Source organism: Piliocolobus tephrosceles, chromosome 2 (genome assembly GCF_002776525.5).
Source record: "Piliocolobus tephrosceles isolate RC106 chromosome 2, ASM277652v3, whole genome shotgun sequence".
In the NCBI taxonomy this organism is placed as follows: domain Eukaryota; kingdom Metazoa; phylum Chordata; class Mammalia; order Primates; family Cercopithecidae; genus Piliocolobus; species Piliocolobus tephrosceles.
Genome location: NC_045435.1, coordinates 75,558,213 through 75,577,188, shown reverse-complemented (window position 1 = coordinate 75,577,188; position 18,976 = coordinate 75,558,213). Strand labels below are relative to the sequence as shown.

At 37.7% G+C, this 18,976-nt stretch overlaps 1 protein-coding gene across 1 annotated transcript in view; it reads right to left on the bottom strand.

Moving 5' to 3' along the window:
- The window catches only part of FHIT (fragile histidine triad diadenosine triphosphatase), a 1,513,705-nt gene that overhangs the window by 1,090,328 nt on the left and 404,401 nt on the right, over positions 1-18,976 (bottom strand). The window contains exon 3 of the mRNA XM_031935191.1: positions 14,661-14,753. The gene's annotated coding sequence lies outside the window, so the exon portion shown is untranslated. The remainder of the gene's footprint in view (positions 1-14,660; positions 14,754-18,976) is intronic.

The window sequence follows — 18,976 nt, the reverse complement described above, 5'->3', positions numbered from 1 at the left end:
TATGAAGCTGAGGTGGGAGGATCGCCTGAGCCCGAGGTAGAGGCTACAGTGAGCCATGATTGTGCCACTGCACCCCAGCCTGGGCAGCAGAGCGATACTCTGTCTCAAAAATAAAATGAAATATTTCCTGACCAGTTCAGCATTTATAATATTGTTCCTAATAGCATGCCACTCCTGACTGATCATTGCTGGCAAAAGCAAAATGATCAATTGTTACCACCCTGTTTGTCCCCAGGATTAACTTAGTACAGAAGTACAGCCATGGTTTCTGCTTTGGTGGAGCTTACATTCTAGAGGAGACAGTCAAAAAGAAAGGTAAATAGACAAATGAAACAACTACAGCAAATTTGACCAAAAAAAAAAAAAAAAAAAAGGAAAAAAGAGGCTAAGATAAAGAAAGGGGAGGTATACCTTAAATAAGATGTTGATGAAGACCTCACTAGCAGGAATCATCCTCCATGGATCAGGAGAATCCTGAAACTGGGGACCCCATAGGCAGTCCAATCCAAAGTGTGAATAGGCCATGAAGATTTTTAAAACCATATATTTCGCTCTGGTCATCTATTGACCTCGGAGACACAAGATTTCCAGTAGCATCCACTTACTTTGTTCTCGTCATGTTTCACTGCTATGGCTTCAATTGCTGAGGGGTAATTTTCTGAGTCGGAGGTGTAGTATGCAATTTGCCTTGTCACTCTCATCTGATGCTCATTAATAGTCCCAACTTTTATGTAAGTGATGTACTTTCAAAGGAAGTGTGATATGTGGCTAAAAATATTGATTTTTTTCTTTTATACTTTTGTTATTTTTTTAAAGGAGGAAAAGTGAACACTTTTTTTTTAATTTCAACTGTATCTTTTGAAGGTTCCTTATGCATGTATTTTGATAATCTTGTCTATGAAAATGAAGCCTAGGACAATTAAATATCCTTTAATTTTGAGATATATATTCTGGAAATACCTACGTGACCATCCTAGGCTTTAGGATCATTTTCTTTGAGAGACTCAACCCCATAGTATATCAGATATATTTACAGGTCAAAAGGCAAAATTGCAACAAATTTAGTTTAAAGATCTTAACTGGCTTTTATCTGTGATTCTAGAATCAGACAAAACCTCATTGTATAAAAAAGAATGAGTGTTCCCATGAGCTGAGCAGAGGAGCTTTCCCTTATAGCTAGAAAAGGGATGAAGCAGCACAAACAAAGAATCAAAAGCAAATTGGTTGTTTCCAAGTTACTTTCCTTGTAAAGGTTAAAGCAGAGGGACATCCTTATCATGCTGGCTACAACTGCTCTAGTTGAGGATTTGGCTGCTAGTTCTCCCCCATGATTTATTGGAAGGTCAGATGAAAAACTTGGTTTTGGCTTGGTGGCCAAAACTTCAGCTTGAGTAATTCCATTTTGTTTTGGTCTGTTGAGCTTGGCACAGGAGTTCAGTCCAAACCAATGGACTTGTATAAATTTTATTTGACATACACGAAACGGTTTTTGTATGTGCAATCTCTGAAAAACATTTTTATACTTTTGCATTTAAAATTATTTGTTTATGTATAATTTGGTTAATTTAATTTTTTAAATTGCCTATAATTTCCCTGTAATCGTCAAGTAGTTTCAGGAATTCTTAAGAACTGAGAAAAGCTAACTCATAAAATGTCTCTAAGAGTATACATTTTAATAACTATTAAATTTAGTAATCATAGCATAAAATTTCATTTACTGACGTATCATTAAATATGACATTGTTTGGATTGTGCAATTTCTGCATAAACTGAAATCAAAGTAATTTTTCTTTCTCTTTTAGTTCTGAATATTTTCATAGGCCCTTGAAAAGCACATTGGCCCTAGTCATTAGGCCCTGGTACCTAAAGATTAAAGAGGCAATAGAATGTGTATTCCCAGGTCTTACATGGCACTAGATAGTGAGAGTCTTTTTTCCCTAAATAAAGTTGATGCTGTTATAACCATGCATGACTCCTGTTAGACCCAAATGAATGTACCAAAATCCTTACCATTTAAAAAGCATAAAAAACCTTGCCCTCAATTTACTGTGATTTGCACACTCTCCTCTGAAGTTTCACTGAACCCTACTTATAAATATCACCTTGCTTCTTTGGGAAATTCTCAAACCTTAGTACGTAAGAATCACCCAGAGCTCTTATTACAAACAGAGATTCCTGGGCCCTGACCCCAAAGAATCTTATTTAATAGATCTAAGTGGAGCCCAGAAATCTGAGTTTTTAACCTTCTGAAACCTTAAAGGTTGTATAAGGCTTTAGAAAACATAAGTTGATGTGAGCAGGGTTGATGATAACAGCTGGTAAGATTAGTCTTGACTTGAGCTACTGGACAACTCAAGTCCATTTAGGCTAGTCTCTCTCAACCCTGGCTCATACTAGAATCCTCTGGGGCTTTTAAAGCACTTTACCCCCAAGGATTCTGATTTCTTCTGTATGGGCATTGGTATCTTTTAAAGCTACCATATAAACAAATTGAGAAACCTTACTAGCCTAAGGGCATTTCTGTCAGAAAGGATTAACCCACACACTGAGGTGATGATAAGGCCTAACCCTCCTACAAAATGCAAACCCTGAAGCAGAGATTTAGCAAGACCAAAATCCATCTGGAGCTCTTGATTCCCAGTTTGTTTCAGCCTCAACACACCCAAGCTGGCCTTATAGTTACAGCACAAGAAAATGAGCCCTTCCCTTTAGTTTTCATCAGCTGGCAGAATGATTTAGTAGCTCTATTATAGAAGCAACTCCATTATAATTACAGTGTTTGAATTATAAACAAAATAAGAAAAATACACAAGGAATAGTCCTTTAATCAAAACTATAAAACAGAACAATTTCTGGCTGTAGTTAAAAGCAAACTGTAATATTAAGAGTAAGCTCTCCAGCCCTTTGATTCTTGCCTCTTTCCCATACGAGTGACACTACACATTTTTTCAATTAAGCAGTTTGACAACCTGAAGAAACCCACAGTGCATGATTTAATGAGCATATACTGTGTGTGTGGTAATCGGCAAGCTGACAGTTTGCTCATTTCAAACTGACAAGAGAGCACTACACATTAGTAGAAAGGTTTCTTGGGTCTCTTTTCATTAAATAAGCTTTACAGTTGAGGAACATTCCGACTGTATTGGCAAAGCTGTCACTAATGGTCCCCAGGCAACCTTAACTCTCTGTCACTCTCTAAGTCCTCAAGTCTTGATGAAGAAATTGCTTCTTAAAAAACAAAGCACAAAAACAAAATACAGATATTTAAAGTTCTCTGGATGTTGTCAGGGGCGATGTGGAGCTTTCTGAGCCATGACTCCACTGGTGATTTCACAGTACGTGAATTCTGACCCAGTATGTGCTGGTTCTTCATGCAGACCACTTTATAAACTGGAATTATTTTTACAAATAATGCCAAAACTGTTAAGTTATTCAATAGTTTAGAAATGATTCAGTGTACTGGAAGAAACACAGGCCTTGGTGACAGAGAGACAGGGGTTCACATTCTGACTAAAATACTTCTCTGTGGCCTTGGTCAAATTACATCATTTCTTGGGGGCTCAGTTTCCTAATTTATGAAACATGAACAATAACATCCGCTTTGTATGAAGAAGATCATAAAAGTCTTTCGCACAGTTACTGACAACACAGGGATACTTAACTACAGACCAGTTGATCCGCAGAAATTCAGAGTATGGGGTTTTAACAAAGCTGACTATAGGCTGACTGTCCTCAGATTTCCACCATGAGCCTTTATTGGAGTTACATAAGAAAAACAGTGAGCTAACATTCATTCACAAATATGATTTTATTTAATCCTATTAAGATTCTGAATTTTAGGTGTTATTACACCTCTTTTTATAAAATCTCAGAAATAAGAAGGGATCTTAGAGGTCCTATGAGGAATTTCTGACATTTTAACTTTTCTGATTACAATAATATGAAACTTCTGTTTCCCTCTTTGCTCTGCTTGTCAGAAAACTCAAGAATGAATTCTCATGCTGAATGTATGTTTGCAACTCTATTAGCAGTAGCGGTTAGCAGATCTGTTTCCAGATTTGTTTCCTGATAAGGTTATATGTTAGTAACTTTATTTAAAATAGTTTATAAGCTACCCTGAAGGAAGTTGAGATTTCTTAGCTAAGTAATAAGATCCATAACAAGGATCCATGTCACCTGACTCCAGGCTAGGAGACCTCACCTATAACATAGAAATGACATAGAAAACCCCACAAGCAAAGTAGAGTGAAGCCATAGCTTATTGCTTGGGTCCTATGCCATGAAGAGGATCAAACATATTAGCCTTCTAGTTACGAGGAAAAAATATGGAAGCTTCAGGGTCCTTATCTCTAAAATAGCTATGATATATATTTCTAAGATCATTGCAAAGATTTAGAGAGAATATTTTCAAAATCAGCCAGTGTGGCATTCATTTGATATGTAGTAACATTTTAAAAGTCTGAAATGTTGACTTTAAGAAATAATTGTAGTTATATTAATTACAGATAAAACACAAATGCACAGACCCTTACAAATCATTTAGAAATCATCTATCCCTCCAAACTTCATGCACTGCTATAAAATTCTGCCCCAGGCTAGGTGAGGATCCTTACTTGCTGTTTTTCTCTCATGTCACACAGTACACAGAAATCTGGAAAAGTTGTCCATAAATTCCAAATTCTTACTATAAACATGTCTATTGGAAATACAGACTCTTTTTTTTTTTTGAGACAGAGTCTGGCTGTGTTGTGCAGTGGAGTCATCTCAGCTCACTGCAACCTCTGCTTCCTGGAGTCCAGTGATTCTTTTGCCTCAGCCTCCCAAGCACCTCAGACTCCCAAGCAGCATCATGCCTGGTTAATTTTTGTATTTTTAGTAGAGATGGGGTTCCATCGTGTTGCCCAGGCTGGTCTCAAATTCCTGGCCTCAAGAAATCCACACACCTTGGCCTCCCAAAGTAGGATTACAGGTATGAGCCACTGTGCCCAGCCGGAAATACAGAACTTTATCAAGAATATACACATGTGACATTTTCAGGTTTAATAGTTTATACTTTAGGGTACTCACAAAACTGGGCCCAAATCATGGTCTACCTCTACGTGAAATACCAAACTTCCCTATGTCTCACAGCCATTGACTATATCCAGAATGTAGCCAGATACCATCAAAATGTTCATTTATCTTCAAGGGAGTCCACAAAATAGCACTGTAGTTTCTCATATGCATACCCTAACAAAAATGAGTCAGTGGTGTTACCCCAGAGAAAAACGATGCTGTGCAGTGGAAGAAGTTTGGAAACAGACAGATTCAGATTTGAAGGTTGGCTCTGCTATCCATTAGTTGTATGACATTGGGCAACATAGTATGAACCTCTTAGAGCCACAGATTCTTCCACTGACAAATGGAGGAAACACTTTGAACTTATGTAAGTACTGTAAGCAGGGGTTATGTTATGATTTAAATGTTCCCTCCAAAAATTATGTTAAAATTTAACTGCCATTGTGATGGTATTAAGAAGTGGGACCATCAAGAGGTGGGACCATTAAGAGATGATTAGGTCTTGAGAGCTCTACCTTCATAAATGGATTAACATCATTATGAAGAAAGTAGATTTGTTATCATGAGTGAGTTATTATAAAATGAGTTTGGCCCTCTCATTTGCTCATTTTCATTTTCTTTTGCCCTTCTGCCTGCCTCCATGGGATGACCAGCACAAAGGCCCTCACCAGATGCCAGCACCCTGCTGTTATACTTCCCAACTTCCGGAACCATGAACCAAATAGAATTATTTTCTTTTATTAAATTGCCCAGTCTCGGGTATTCTGTTATAGCAGAAACAAATGGACTAAGACAGATGATATTTAAAATATTTAACAATTAGTATGGTAAAGGTACCAACCAGTATAGGCTTACTGCCTGTTCTGGTGCATACTAATTAAATATGAATTCTGTTTGAAGAATTATGAAGGCATCCAACTTGATCCTAGATGATGGGAGGTGCTTAAACATATACAATGCATTAAATGAAGCAAACATGTGTTGTAAAATATTATAATAAAAAACTTAGCAGCAGTTATACTGAGATCTCTATACTCTCCAATTATGTTTTTTCACCTGTGTTGAGTTTTTATTCCATGATTTTATTAAATGATTGTTAGGTTAAAGTGATGAGCCACTTGTCTCTTTTGACTCATGATTGAGATAGTCCTCAAAAAATTCTAGATTCGAAAAGACATAAAGTGATCTCACTTGGAATTTTATCAAGTCTATATTCATGTATAATCCTTATGTCTTCTTACTGTAATGACTCCTTTATTATGACACATTCTTCTTTATCTTTGATAATATTTTTTGTCTTAAAGTTTAGTTTGTCTGATATTAATATAGCCACTCTAGACTTCCTATGCTGTTTCCATGGTGTATCTATTTCCAGCAATTTATTTTAAACCTATCTGTGTTTTTACATTTAAAGGCTATCTCTTAACAGAATATAGCCATTCTTGCTTTTTTATACATTCTAATCATCTCTGCAGTTTTTGGATGTTTATTTATTTTTGTTTGTTTGTTTTCTTTGCCCACAAAATTTATTCATTTTGTCAATCATTTGAAAGTAGTTTGCATTCATAAAGCTTGGGCTTAGGTCTTTTTGAAAAAAAACTCTTTCATCTGTTTTTATTTGTTTATTTATTTTTCAACTTTCATTTTAGATTCAGGGGGTACATTTGCAGGTTTGTTACCTGGGTATATTGCATCATGCTAAGGTTTGGGGTATGAATGGTAACATTACCCAGGTACTGAGCATAATGCCCACCATTTGGTTTTTCAACCTTTCTCCCCCTCACTTCTTCCCTGCTCTAGTAGTCCCCAGTGTCTATTGTTACCATCTTCATGTCCACAAGTATCCAAAGTTTAGTTTCCACTTACAAGTGAGAACATGTGGCATTTTGTTTTCTGTTCCTGCATTAATTTGCTAGGATAATGGTGTCTAGCTGCATCCATGTTGCTGCAAAGGACATGATTTCATTCTTTTATATTGCTGCATAATATCCTGTGGTATATATGTACCAAATTTTCTTTATCCGATCCACCATTGATGGGCACCTAGGTTGAGTCCATATCTTTGCTATTGTGAATAGTGCTGTGACAATGAACATGCAAACACACGTGTCTTTGATAGAATGATTTGTTTTCTTTTGGATCTATACCCAGTAAAGGAATTGCTGGGTCAAATGGTAGTTCTGTTTTAAGTTCTTTGGGAAATCTCCAAACTGCTTTCCACAGTGACTGAACTAATTTACATTCCCACCAACAGTGTATAAGCATTCCTGTTTCTCAGCAGTCAGCAGTTTCACCAACACGTTTTTGTTTTTGTTTTTGTTTTTTACTGTAGCCATTCTGACTGTTGTGAGATGGTATTTCATTGTGCTTTTGATTTGTATTTCTCTGATGATTGGTGATGATGAGCATTTTTTTCATGTTTGTTGGCCACTTGTATGTCTGTCTCCCTTTGAGAAGTTTCTGTTCACGTCTTTTGCCCATTTTTGAATGGGGTTGGTTTTTGCTTGTTCAATCATTTAAGTTCCTTATAGATTCTGGATATTAGACCTTTAGTGGTTGTGTAATTTGTGAATATTTTCTGTCATTCTGTAGGTTGTTTACTCTGTTGATAGTTTCTTTTGCTGTGCAGAATCTCTTTGGTTTGTTTAGTCCCAGTTGTCAATTTTTAGTTTTCTTGCAATTGCTTTTGAGGACTTAGTCATAAATTCTTTCCCAAGGCTGATGTCCAGAATGGTGATTCCTAGGTTTTCCTCTAGGATTCTCATACTTCGAGTTCTTACATTTAAATCTTTACTCCATATGGAGTTAGCTTTGTATATGGTGAAATGTAGGGGTCCAGTTTCATTCTTCTGTATATAGCTAGCCAGCTATCCCAGCATCATTTATTAAATAAGGAATCCTTTCTCCATTCCTTTTGTTGACTTTGTTGAAGATCAGATGGTTGTAAGTGTGCAGCTTTATTTCTAGGTTCTCTAGTCTGTTCCATTGGTTTCTGTGTCTGTTTTGTACCAGTACTATACTGGTTTGATTACTGTAGCCTTGTAGTATAGCTTGGAGTTGAAAAAATGTGTGTCTCCAGCTTTGTTCTTTTTTGTTTAAGTTTGCTTTGGCTATTCAGGCTCTTTTTTGATTCCACATGTACTTTATAATAGTTTTTCCAGTTCTGTGAAATATGGTAGGGTAGTTTTATAGGAATAGTATAAAACCTGTAGATCATTTTGGGCAGTATGGCCCCATTAATGAAACTGATTGTTCCAATCCATGAGCATGGAATGTTTTTCCATTTGTTTGTGTCATCTATGATTTCTTTTAGCAGTGTTTTGTGGTTCCCCTTGTAGACATATTTCATCTCCTTGGTTAGATGTATTCCTAAGTATTTTATATACTTCTATTTTTTCTGGCTATTGTTAATGGGATTTCCTTCTTGATTTGGCTCTCAGCTTGAACATTATTGGTGTGCAGAAATGCTACTGATTTCTGTACATTGATTTTGTGTCCCGAAACTTTACTGAAGTTGTTTCTGAGTTCTAGGAGGCTTTTGGTGGAGTCTTTGAGTTTTTTAGGAATAGAATCATATTGTCTGCAGAGAGATAGTTCGATTTCTTCTTTTCCTATTTAGATGCATGTTATTTCTTTCTCTTGCCTGATTGCTCTGGCTAGCACTTCTGGTACTATGTTGAATAGGAGTAGTAAGAGTGGGCATCTTTGTCTTGTTCCAGCTTGCAAGGAGGATGCTTTCAGTTTTTGTCCATTCAGTATGATATTGGCTGTGGTTTTATCATAGATGGCTCTTATTATTTGGAAGTATTTTTTCATGGCCTAGCTTCTTGAAGTTTTTTATTGTGAAGGGATGTTGGATTATAGCAAAAGCTTTTTCTACATCTATTGAGATGATTCTAAGGCTTTTTAAATTCCTATTTATGTGGTGAATCACATTTTTATTTGCATATGTTGAACAAAATTTGCAAGCCAGAATGAAGCCTACTTGATCATGGTGAATTAAGTTTTTGATGTGCTGAATTGGGTTTGCTAGTATTTTGTTGAGGATTTTTGCCTCTATGTTCGTCAGGGATATTAGCCTGTTGATTTCTTTTTTTTCATTGTGTCTTTGTCAGGTTTGGTATCAGGGTGAATGCATAGAATGAGTTTGGGAGAAATTCCTCCTCTTCAATTCTTTGGAATAGTTCAGTAGAATTGTACCAGCTCTTCTTTGTACATCAGGTAGAATTTTGCTATGACACCTCTACATTTTAGAGTGATTAGTCCATTGACATTTAATCTGATTACTGATCTGGTTGCATTTAGAGCTGTAAGTTTGTTATTTGTTTTCTGTTTGCTCCTCTGCTTCTTGTTATTCTTTTGCTTCCCTCTGCAATCTTTGGATCTTTTTTTTTTTTTTAATTTAGGATTCTATTTTATCTTTGGATTTTCAGTGGTTGTTCTAGGAATTAAAACATATATTCTTGATCTTTCACAGTCTACTTAGATTTAATTTTATACTATCTTACATAAAATTGAAAAACTTTGCAACTGTATAAATCCATTGGCCACCACCTCCATTCTTTGTGCTATAAAGTCATATGGATTATATCTATACATATTACATCATAAACACAAGACAATGTTATAATTTTTGCTTTAATAGGTCCTGTGTGTGTTAAATATCTTATCATGAAAAAATAGTCTTATATTTACAATTTCCATTTTTTTTTATTCCTTCTCGAAGACTTAAGATTCCATCTGGTGTTATCTCACTTCAGCCTGAATAATCTTTCCTTTAGCATTTCTGTGGTGCAGGTCCGCTGACAATAAATGCTCTTAGTTTCCTTTTATCTGAAAATGTCCTTAATTTGCCTTTACTCACAAAGGGTATTTTCACTACACGTAGAATTCTGGATTAACAGTTTTTTGCTTTTTTTCCCCCCTCATTTGTACTTTAAAAATATCATTTCACTTTTTCTGGCCTTTATAAATTCTGATGAGACGGCAGTGTTCATTTAAAGCATTGTTCCACCAAAGATACTGTGCCATTTTTCTCTGGCTACTATCAAGATTCTCTCTTTATTGTTGGTGCTCACCAGTTGGAATATGATGTACCTATGCACAGTTTTCTTTAAATGTATCCCATTTGGGGTTCACTGCATTTCTTGATCTATGCATCTATGTATTTCACCAAATTTGAAAATTTGGGCCCATTATTTCTTCAAATATTTTTTCTGTTTCATTCTCTTTCTCTTCTCCTTCTGAGACTCCAATTACATGCAAGCTAAGCATTTTAATTTCTGTTACACAGGTCCCTGAGTCTCTGTTTTTTTTTTTTCTATTCAGTTGTTTTAAGTCTTTTTTTCTTTCAGTTCTTCCAAAAGAAAATTTCTATGGATCTCTTTAAGTTCACTGACTCTTTCCTTTTTACCTCCAGTTGCTGTAAGTATACTCAATGAGTTTTTATTTCTAATATTGTATTTTCAGTTTCAGAATTTCTATTTGGTTCTTTTTGCAGTTTCTGTTTACTACCTTCTTATTCATTGTGAGTTTATTTTCCTATCATTTGTGGAGCATGGTTATAATAGCCACTTTAAAATCTTTGTTAATTCCCTCATCTGGCTCATCTTGGAATTGGTCTCAGATAATTGCCTTTTGTTTTCAGGATGAGTCCATTTTATTGGGTTTTCACAGATCATGTAATGTGGGCTTGTATGATTTGCAAGTATGTATGGTATGATATGAAGAGTTTGAATCCTGTTATAGTTTTCTGAAGGGTATTGATTTATTTGTTTTAGCAGGCAATTAGTTATACTCAAATTTCAAACTATCTCTTGGGTGGCAGCTCAAACTTCAGTTCAGTTCTTTTACCTTTGTGATAATTTGTGTCTGCTCCATCCAAGAATATACACATGACATATACTTCAAAATTACATGACGTGATCTCACTTGGAATTTTATCAAGAGCATATTCATCTACAATTCTTACACCTTCTTAATATGACTTACTATTATGAAATATTCTTCTTTATCTCTGGTAACTCTTTTTGTCTGAAAGTTTAGTTTGTCTCACATTAATAAATCCAAGAGTCAGCCAGAAATTTGGGTAGTGTTTATACACAGATTTGGGAGCTTCCTCTCTCTGCCTCTCCTCTTTCTAAGATTCTAAATTCATTTTCCTGTGGCTATGATTGCCCTGAACCTTGTTCTTTGGGTCTTCAAACCAAAAACACTGTGAGTTTTCTATTGGAGGCTGGCCATCCGAAGTGACATTAATTTTAGCCTGCTTTCAGTCTAAAAGTTGTAAAATGGGAAATGGGAAACTCACTCTGGACGGATCTGTGCTTCCAAGTTTTGAATTTCAGCTCCCTTCCAGAATCTTTCTGCTTATTTTTATTCTCTAGTAATTTCTTTTTTTCTTTTCTATTCTTTTTTTTTTTTTGGTCTTTTGGTACTTTATAGTTAATATCTGTGAGAATTTCAGGTCCAGTAGAACTTACTTAGCCATACTGGAAATGGAAACAAGTAAAAACATTTAGGAAACATTGCTTTGCATTTCCTAACACCTCTCCTCAAAATACTTAACCTCCATCCATTCCCTCATTTAGTGACATTTGAGTTTAGTTTTAAGTAGAAATAGAAGCCAGGGTCAGGGCTTCCTTAATCATCTTGCCAAGTACATTAGAAGACTTGGAATGAAAACACAGCATAAAGTTAAATGATAGAATGGTAGAACATCAATCAATTCTAGCTCTTAGACCGGTGGCATTTAATCTCAAAGCAATGAGGCTTATACGGAATCATGACTATCAGTGATAATCTACATGGTACTTTGCCACGTTATTTTACCTTATTTCTTTGGTCTCAGATATCTCTAAATCCTGCCTCATTGAAAATTGCAATAGATAATATCCCAAGAGAAATACAATACTGAAAATCCTAAAATGCCAATCCAGAGTTGGTAATTGCATAATTCCTTGTAATCACAATCATTATGGCTTCCACTTCTTGAAAGCTTTTGTATACCAGCCACCTTGCTAACCACTTTACATAAATCGTCAGTTAATCCTTCACGACTATTCTTTGCAGCACTTCCCTAGAATAACTAGCTTCATTTTATGGAGGAAGAAACCAGAGTTCCGAGAGGCTGAGTTTACTAAGAGCACACAGCAAACAGTAGAACTCTGAGTCTGTCTGTGTAAAGATAAGAAATAGCAAAGGAGTTTTGGAGACATCCGGCACATATCCTTCACTATTAGGAGACAAAATACAAGTCTTTCTAGGAGTAAGTAGGGTTTCTAAAACTTAAATAGTCTACAGTTCTTTTTTTTTTGAGATGGAGTCTCGCTCTTTTGCGCAGGCTGGAGTGCAGTGGCGCGATCTCGGCTCATTGCAAACTCTGCCTCCTGGGTTCACGTCATTCTCCTGCCTCAGCCTCCCGAGGAGCTGGGATTACAGGCACCCACCACCACACCCGGCTACTTTTTTGTATTTTTTTAGTAGAGATGGGGTTTCACTGTGTTAGCCAGGATGGTCTTATCTCCTGACCTTGTGATATGCCCGCCTCGGCCTCCCAAAGTGCTGGGATTACAGGAGTGAGCCACCATGCCCTGCCTGTTCTTTTTATCAGTATTTATTAATATTAAAATGCCACCCTTCCAGAAACAGTATATTTTATATTGACAGCTTTTATGTTTAAAAAGAGCCTTCTGGATGGGCGCAATGGCTCATTCCTGTAATCCCTGCACTTTGGGAGGCTGAGATGGGTGGATCACTTGAGGTCAGGAGTTCAAGACCAGGCTGGCCAACATGGTGAAACCCCATCTCTACTAAATATACAAAAATTAGCTGGGTGTGGTGGCTTGCGCCTGTAATCCCAGCTACTTGGGAAGCTGAGGCATGAGAATTGTTTAAACCCAGGAGATAGAGGTTTCTGTAGGCTGAGATGGCACCACTGTACTCCAGCCTGGGCAACAGAGGGAGCCTCCATCTCAAAAAAAAAAAAAAAAAGCCTTCCTTCAGGGCTTAAAACACTAACCTAAACAATAACAAAAAGTATCACATAATTTTATGCAAAGGCTCATATGAAAAGGCACATAACACCAGTGCTCCATTTTGCCTTATTTCATTCACTGCCTTTAAACTTTCTTTGTTTTCCAGGTAAACTATCTAAACAGGCAGGTGACCTGCCAGAGAAAAATCAGGCACATTAGGAAGTAAAGATACCTGCCTCATCCCACGACAAGATGCAGCAATGTCTCACAGTTCTACAACTCTAGGAGCAATCCTGCCCAACTTTGCAAATTTTGCATAAACCATGGGTTTCAAGTGACTGTGGAATGAGAGGGAAAGGGAAGGTGGCATGAAGGATAAGCTGGCTGACATTGTAAAGTGGATACAGGAAACTGGGTCTCAATTGGAAGCAGAAAAAGGAGCATAGTATCTTTGTGTTCTGGCACATAGGATTATTCAATATACATATTATTATGCATGTTAAATTGTCTGAGACCTGGGAATGAGAGATATTGTTAAAGGTGTAAAGATGAGATGAAGTGACAGAAAAGGAGAGGAGTAAATATGAGTCCTAGGGAGGGGTTACATGAGCACGGTCCCCGACGACATGCTAGAGATTACCAGATTAGTGCATTGCTCCTACTTTATTGTTATTCTTATTATTTTGGGTTTTTTTTTTTGTGGCAGGGTCTCACTCTGTTGCCCAGGCTGGACTGCAATGACACGATCTTGGCTCACTGCAATCTCCACCTCCCGGGTTCAAGCGATTCTCCTGCCTCAGCCTCCTGAGTAGCTGGGATTACAGGCAGCCACCACTGCATCTGGCTAATTTTTGTATTTTTGGTAGAGACGGGGTTTCACCATGTTGGCCAGGCTGGTCTCAAACTCCTGACCTCAAGTGATCCACCATCTCGGCCTCCCAAATTGCTGAGATTACAGGCCCTTTGCTGCTATTTTTAAAAATACATATTCAACATATCCAGTGAAATTGTTCAAAGATGCATACAGACAAGTGATTATTTTACTCTAACTTAAAGCCTCTTTGTAAGACCTACCCTTCACTGTCCATCCCAGTATATGCCACTAGGACTTCCTCTGACCACGAACGGTACCATGCCGTTGAAGGAATTCTGTTTCATAATAGAGCCTCCTCCTGCTGCTCCTAATTTCATTTCCATTCCACTAGCATTCTTAAGGCCATGCAAAACATAACAACTTGACTTTGTAACTGTTTAACCTTACTTTTTACACATAAAAATTATTAAATATGTGTAACTGCTGGGGAAAGGATAATATAATGGCATGTCAGTCAGGTAACAGGTAAGTTACATTTCATGGAAAAGAAGGGGAATGCTTTCTTCAGAAAGTGAAGTCATCATTCTTTTATTTAACTGACATAATATTTATATCCCAATTTTTAAAATGGCAGCTACAAATAGAAGTCGAAAGAGGGTAAATTCTCCAAGGGAATCTAGCCCTGAAATTTTACCATTTTAAAAGTTCTATTTTACATGTACATAGGAACATTACTACTATTATAAGAGTACTCATAGCAGGTCAATTATTTCAAACTCTTTGAAAAAAAATCAAAATTAAGTAAACCCTACCTTTCAGAAGACTGCTGCCTCTTTGGAGTCCTCAGTGGCAGGATGCACAGAGCTTTTACAGGAAGTCTAAGCAGGCAGGTATTCCCAGGACACCTACACCAAGGACAAGAAATTCAGATGATTATTTCAGCAGTGATCCAGATGGCTCTAGGTACAATTTCATTAGGAATGTTCACCGTGAATACTGAGCATTGCCACACAGGTATTATTAAAAGGGCAGAATGGAGGTACATATGTGATTTTTGTATGCATTGTCATTAGTCTGCACATGGGAGACTGTGGCTCAAAAGGTATAAGTGGTTCATACATGATCACACAAGAAAAGGGGCAGAACCGTGCCTTAATTATTCATTTCTGATTCCTAGTCCAGGGTTGTTTCAGCCGCATCATTTGACCCTCTTCAAGAACTGGAAAGTCCTGGCACTGGGGCTTTCCATTTTGCAAAAAGATGAGGCTTACCCACGCGTCTGGTGGGAAGAGTCTTTCTCTGGTTTTCTGATGGTCTATGCCAAGTCATTTGTATGAAGCATCATGTGTGGACCAGTTTACTCACTTTCCCTTGAGACTCTGGTGTCCACAGAATCTGAAGGAATCTGACAAGCAAAGGAACATGGGCTGTTTTGGTCCCACTGGCCTGAGTTTGAACCCTAGTAATGTGTTTACTACGTCTGTGTCCTATGTCGCTGCTCAACTTCGCTGAGACTCACTTTCCATCTCTATCAAACGGGTATAATAATATTTGAAGGGTACATTTATGAAGAGGATTTTTTTTTTTTCTAAATGAGAATAAAGCACCAAGCACAGTTTCTGGCACATGTTAGATGCTAGGGTGAAGTGAAAGCCCCATGACCCACCTTACTTGCAGGGATAACCCCAAAGTGGACAAGTGACAGGGAGGCTGTTGAGACCTTGCTGCCCATAAATCACTCAATGACAATGCACTAATCACCCAACTGGCTGGTTCCTCACTGCTCTGACCTCTACCTCTGGGTTTCCTTCATGTACACTTCTTTGAAATAAAAATATCATAAACACCAATTCATTCCCTAGGATCTCATTTAGAGATAATTGTTTCCTTTTTTAATCTAATAATTTTGGTCCACATCATGTTACATGGTCAGCTCAATGTAGTAATTGAAAGCAGATGATCATTCATTTAACAAATATTTACTGAGATTTTACTAAGGTGTCAGGTACTATTCTCTATAGTAGTGAACATAATGGTCCCAGATCAGGACCATGATGCTGCCTACCTTCTGGTAGAGGAGACAAACAAACAAAATACATATGAAAATACATGATTGCTTAAATAGTGCTAAGGACTCTGGAGAAACACACAGCAGGAAGGGAGGTGGTGAGTGTTATGGGTTGAATTCTGTTCCCCTAACCCCTCCCCATCAGGAAAAAGGATATGTTGAAGTCCTAACCCTCAGTACTTAGAATGTGCCCTTATTTGGTAATAGAATTGATACAGATATAATTATTTAAGTTAAGATGAAGTCATACTGGAGTTTGGTGGGCGGGCCTCTAATCCAATATGATTGGATATAAGCGGATGACCACATGAAGACACAGAGACACAGGGGAGAAGGAACACCATGTGAGGACAAAGGCTGAGATTGGAGTTATGTAGCTGCAAGCCAAGGATTGCCGGCAAATCACCAGAAGTTAGGGAGAGGCAAAGAAAGATTCCCCTGCAGATTTCAGAGGGAGCATGGCCCTGGTGACACTTTGATTTCAGACTTGTAGCCTCCAGAACTATCAGACAATAAATTTCTGTTGTTTTAAGCCACTCAGTATATGGTACTTAATTACTGCCACCTTAGGAAATCAATACAGTATGTTTGGGGAGATTGTTTCATTTTTGAGCAAGGAGATCAGGAAAGATCTCGCTGAAAAGTTAATGTCTCAGGGAATAATTGAGGTGCAGGAGACAGCCATGATGATGGCTCTGGATGAAGAAATTCTAGGCAGAGGGAACAGAAAGTACAGACATCCCAGGCAGGTGCATGTTTGTATGTTAGAACAGCAGGGAGGCCAGTGTGGCTGGAATAGCCAGGGGAGAGTGGCAGGAAACCAGGTCAAAGTGATGACAAGGAGCTGGAGGGTGCTGGACCTTATGGGCCACTCTAAGAACTTAGGCTTTTACTTGGATCAAGGTGGGAAGCCATTGCCTAGTTCTGAGCAGAAGTGAACCAAGATGTGACTTACATTTTAATAAGCTCTCTCTGGCTGTTTGGTAAGAATAAACTGAAGAACAAGGCCACTTAGGAGGCTCCTGCAGTTATCCTGGTGAATAAAGGTGCTAGCCAGGTAGCACACAGGATAGTGAAAACTGATCAGCCCTTTGCAAAATATTTTGAAAGCAGATCCAAAAAGGATTTGCAATAGATTGCAGATAGAGATATGCCTGACTTCTTGATAGTACATAGAATTAACTTAGAAACCATAACAATTTAACTGTACTGATCATCTGAATAAATTATCTTCTCAAATGCCAGACTAGCCAAAGATATTAGCAACATATTTCACAGACAGGGAATAAGTAACCAGAATACATAAGGAACTCCTAAAATCAACAAAAAGAAAAAGATAAATAAATAAGTATTTTTTAAAATAGTGATTAAAAGAAGAAACAATGGACCATGGACATAAGAAAAGCAGCTCAACCTCACTGATATGGTTTGGCTGTGTCCCCACCCAAATCTCATCTTGTATTGTAATTCCCACAATTCCCATGTGTCATGGAAGGAACCTGGTGGGACATAATTGAATCATGGGAGTGGGTCTCTTCCATGCTGTTCTCATGAGAGTGAATAAGTCTCAAGAGATCTGATGGTTTTAAAAACGGAAATCTCTCTGCACAAGCTGTCTATCTGCCTGCTGCCATCCATGTAAGATGTGACTTGCTCCTCCTTGCCTTCCGCCATGATTGTGAGGCCTCCTCAGCTATGTGGAACTGTGAGTCCATTAAACTTCTTTCTGTTGTAAATTGCCCAGTCTCCAGTATGTCTTTATCAGCAGCATGAAAACCAACTAATACTGTCACTAAACATGAGGAAAATGCAAATGAAATAATAGGATTCTACTTTATTTCTGTCAGACTAGTTAATATGAAAAAGACTGACACAATTCAGTGTTGTCCAAGATACGAGAAAAAAATAGCATTTTATTCGAATTTATTCCAGTAGAATCATGAATTGGTATATTATTCTACTGAGCAATTTTACTGTATTATCAAAAGTGACATTACACATATGCCATGGCATAGTGACTCTTCTTGTGGGGTATACCAGGGCTAAGAAACATACATATAAGGAGATATATACTAAAATAATTATTGCAGCACCTTTTTCAGTATAACAAAACTTGGAAATGACCTAAAAGTCACCCTTAAAGGCAAATGAGTAAATAAAATATGCTATATTTATACAATTAAAGGACCTATGGCTGTTAAAAAGCATAGATTGGTTTTATAGACATCAGTGTGGATATTTCATAAATGTCATGGGCAGAAAAGCAACACAAAGGAAAATGTTAAACATACAAACACAATAGTATGTATTCATTGTAGATCAGGGTCCACGACCCCCAGGCAGCAGACCAGTACCAGTCTGTGGCCTGTTAGGAAACAGGCCACACAGCAGGAGGTGAGTGGCAGGCAAGCAAGCACTACCGCCTGAGCGCCGCCTCCTGTCAGGTCAGCGGGGACATTAGGTTCTCATAAGAGCAGGAACCCTATTGTGAACTGTGCATGCGAGGGATCTAGGCTGCTTGCTTCTTATGATGAGACCCTAATGCTCGACGATCTGAGGTGGAACCGTTTCATCCCAAAACCATATCCCCCACTCCCCATCCATGGAAAAATAGTCTTCCACAAAACCTGTCCCTGGTGCCAAAAAGTTGGGGACTGCTGCTGTGGATTCACATATATGTATGTAAAAGTATAAACAATGGACTAGTCAAATACATCCCATTATGGTAGGGAATTTGGGGCAGGGGGTAGAGGCAGCAAAGAAAGTGGAGGGTGGAGGGAAGGACAGGACATTATTGGTGAAAATGATTTGGTTTTATCAATAACTTCTTTAAAAAGGAAAAAACACTGGAAACAAATCTGACAAAAACAAAAACAGATACTTGTTTTGGGATAGTGAGCATACAGATGATCATTATACTACTTTTTGTGCTCATCTGTACTTTTTTGCTTTCTGAGAGTAAAGGAAGGAGGAAAGGGAGGGAGGGAGGGAAGAGGGGATGGAAGGAAGGAAGGAAGGAAGGAAGGAAGGAAGGAAGGAAGGAAGGAAGGAAGGAAGGAA